Here is a 4120-nt window from a genome sequence, read left to right on the forward strand (position 1 = left end):
TCTTTCCGCTGCTGCATGTTCTGATTTTCATTGTTAATAGTTTTAATAATGAGTTAAACCTTTTGCCAATGAAATTCACAGTACAAATTGTCACCAGTTCGTCACGGAGCTGGGATAATCCCTGCTTGGTTTCAGTTGCAATGACACCGCGCCCTGCCTGGGCTTGCCCGCTAGAGCTGACCTCAGCTGGGTGAATTGGGGAGAGCCACAGCATCACCAGTCCTCACCTGCCTGGACCAAACCCAAGGAAAGATGGAGCTTTGGTGAACTGACCTTTAAGTTAATAAACTATTGATCTCCCCCGACAAATGAATCTGTGCTTTTTACGAATTCACGCAGCCGCCATCCCCACCAGAGAGGCAGGGCAGGGCAGCGATGCATCGCACGTCTTTATTTTGCTGGACAAAGCAGCTGTCCTGGCTGGAGCTCCTGATCGGCCCAGAGCACCTGTGGGAGAAATGGCTCAGGAACAGATGAGCTGCATCTGCAAAAACCTCCCTTTGGTTCTCATAAAGGTCTTTTACTTTCAGAGGAAACTTGTATCCCAAACCCCCACCCTGTAGCATCTCTGGTGCACCCCGGGGCTGTCTGGGTGGGGTTTTGGGCTGCGCTCGGGCATGGCTGGGCGTATTCTCCGGTTGTGGCGATGCGTCTGCAGCTGGATGAGCTGGCAGGGGGGCTTGATCCCTTTTCCCACCTGTACACGGAGCATCCTGCAGCCCCTGATGCCCATCTCAGCTGGCAGGAGCTGAGGACCACAGGGCCACCTTCCCCCTTTGGCTGGCTGGGGAAGGAGAGGAGCTGCTGGTGTGTCGGGGAGCAGAGGGAACTGTGAAGCTTTTTGTTTGTCCTGTTGGTTTTGCAATGTTTAACCATGGGCCAGGTGCCCAGGGTAGTGCCTGGATATCTGGAACTGAGCTTTTTCAGTGTGAAAAAAAGAAAATAGCGGAGCCCTCCCACGAGGGAAGTTGCTTTCTCGGAGCTGTGCTGCTGTGGGCTCCTGCGTCTTACAGGTCTTCGCATTTATCAGATGATAAATGTGAAATAATCAGATGATTTATCGCATACAGTGATTCCTTCTGTTGCTCCAGGATTCCCCTTTCGGTCTTCAGCCAAACCAGAGGTCAGAAGTGGGGTGAAATGCTCCTGGCTTCTGCTCCTTTGGTTGTAAAATAACAAACTTTCATTTCTGTTGCTGTGTCACACAGTCAAAAACCGGGAGCTGTGAATCCGGAGTACTGCGCCAGCTCTGCCTTTCAGTTCTCTGGCTCACAGCAGCCTGCCTTTAAATACTGCTCGCTGGTATATATAGATGTACTGAAATGCTAAAAAAAAAAGATAGATGTTTACTGTTACATCCTTGGCATAACCTAAAATACACACTGGGTGAAGCAATGCAATTTAAGATGACCAATCCTCAGCAGTCCCAGTTTTATTCTGCTTTCTGCTGCCCTCCAGCCTGCCAGGGAGAGAGAAACAAACTCTACACATCAAGTTCATCGTTTCCCAGGGCACTAACTCCCTCAGAAATCATTCCTGGAAAGTAATAAAATTCAGATTATTTATCCAAGCTATTGCAATGCTTGCTTGGAGCTATTAAAGTCTCTCTGACACTGGTATGCTCAGAGGATCAAAGTGGCTGTGTCTTTAAGATAAATGCATATTTAGGCAATTTATTAAAGCCCATTTCTCTATCGTCTCTTGGCACCAAAGACACATCTATAATAGCTGTTTTCTGGAAAATCTTTTTAGTGCAGCCTGACTCCTCATTTGCTGTTTGGCTGTGAGGCCATCTGCCATTCTGTAGCTGGCAGGTGGGGAACCCATCTTAAAAATCATTGCCTTGACTTTCCATTGCAAAGAAAGGGCTTTGAAGAGCTCGCATACAGCATCTGAGACCAAGAATCTGTCTGCTCTCAATTACAATTCTAGGGCGCTGTAGAGCTGAGCCATACAGCTGTGTTGTGCTAAGGGTCCGCCTTTAATTTGGCCGTGTCAGAGGCAGGACCTGCTTTCCAGGGGGCTGGAGAGGGTCTCCTTTTAATGACTGCCTGAAATGACTAAAGTCTCTGCTGTCTTTACCACCGCGTGATTCCTGAGTCACGTACAACACTGCTGCTAATTCTTTGCTTTTGCTTATGACAGCTCTCTTTTTCTTGCTCTCTCCTAACTGCTCTCTGCTAACAAATGCAGATGTTATAGAAACTTGACTACGTGCTTTCATAGACAGCTTTGGTAAGGGTGTTTTTTAAGCAGGGAGCACGGGAGCTGCCTGACCCCAGCTGACACCTCCATGGGGACTGCCAGCCAGAACAGAGCCAGCTCTGACGCTGTCCTGGGGAACAAGCCAGGCGTCACTCTCAGGGTGATGCTGCTAGATGCTCCCAAAAGAAAAGTATGAGCCATCACGGTGCGGTGCCAAACGTGGCTGCAGCATTTAACCTATTATCACATCCTCTGGGTTCACAGAAATGTCACGGCTCACGAAAAAATCCTTCCCTCGATAGCAGTGGATGCAGAAACCGTTCTGCCTCATCTCGCTCGGGGGGGCCTTGAGGGCCGGGGAAGTATTTCTCCAGGGCTGCAGAAGCAGCAGCTTGGTGACATTCAGCAGGTTGGGGGTGGTCCACTGCTTCCCTTCGCATGCCACCTTCAGTCCACGCCCACCACGCTGCGGTTCACCCGCCTGCAAAGCCCGACGGCTGCCAGCCGAGCCCTGACGCTGACACCGGGCAGTGTGCCAGCCTGGGACCTAGTGACCCGCTTTACCTTGAACTGGACCTGCCTGGCCCAGAGACGGCAAAGCTGAGCCCCTTCAGCTCCCCCACGGCTACCTCCAGCTCTTCCTCGCTGTTCCCTGAATTCCTAAAGCGGGTAGGAGGGGCACTCGAAGGTGTGTTTTATCTCTACGGGCAAAGGGTGAATGTCATGCCGCAGCCTGTGGCACGTTCCCAGCCCATCGTGGCTTCCCTGAGGCCAGGAACACGTGTGAAAGTGCCAGAGCAACTGTCCCAGATGCTGGAGGGGGAAGGTGTTTATGGGCAGACCCGTGCCCCGCAGCAAAGGCCGAGCTGCCGCTGGGATGGAGGAGAGGAGGCACCGAGGGCGGTGATGGCGGGAGGCCGTGCTGGCTGCGTGGCAGAGGGAGCAGCGTGTGTTTGGACAAGCACAGTCCCACCAGCGAAGCACACAGCGGCCAACTCCGTCCAAAGGAAAGCAGCCCGCTTGCTGCCAGTCCTCGGCGTGAAGCAGGTCCCCAGCCTGCTCTGCCTCCATTTCTGCAGGTTTGGTCTGTGCCTGGGAACACCAGAAGCTGGGAGGGAACCTCTGGGGACATCTTCATGCTGCTTTAGGTGCTGTTGGTAGCAAGGCCAAGCCCCTGTCAGTTTGCTGATCACCCTTGCCCGGCTGTGAGCTGCAGGGAGGCTTGGGGTGCCCCGGGGCTGTGCATCTCCCCGGGGAGGGGAGCGTGGAGGAACCTCACCCCAGCAGCGGGAGGTTTTGCTGCCGGCAGCCTCCCACGGGGGCTCACTGCCCTCCTGGCCAGGCCTGCTGCAACCGTACCGGCCCACTCTGGGGTGTCAGGGAGGCACCCCGGGGTGCTCGGGGCCGCTTTTGCTGAGGGAAGTGGCATCTGCAGGACACCAGGTCCCTCTGCCACCGCGCTGCTGCCCAGGGTGCACAGCCCCGGCCCTCCCTGCAGCCACGAGGCTTCGGCTGCTTGGAACATTACCGAGAGGAGACCCTGAAGGGGGAGAGATGGAGGAGGGGACCAAGGATGGAGGAGAACAGCCTGGTGGGGTGTCAGGGGGAGCTGCACGGGATCGAGTGCACCCTCAGTCAGTTTGCAGATGACACCAAATTGGGCAGGAGTGTCGATCTGCTTGAGGGTAGGGAGGCTCTGCAGACGGACCCGGACCTGAACCTGTATGAGGTTCAACAAGGCCAAGTGCCGGGTCCTGCACTTGGGTCACAACAACCCCATGCAATGGTACAGCTGTGGGGAAGAGGGGCTGGAAAGCTGCCCAGCGGAAAAGGACCTGGGGGTGTTGGTCGACAGGCGGCTGAACATGAGCCAGCAGGGTGCCCAGGTGGCCAAGAGGGCCAACGGCATCCTGGC

The sequence above is a fragment of the Egretta garzetta genome, unplaced genomic scaffold (assembly GCF_000687185.1).
Source record: "Egretta garzetta isolate BGI_Z169 unplaced genomic scaffold, ASM68718v1 scaffold322, whole genome shotgun sequence".
In the NCBI taxonomy this organism is placed as follows: Eukaryota; Metazoa; Chordata; class Aves; order Pelecaniformes; family Ardeidae; genus Egretta; species Egretta garzetta.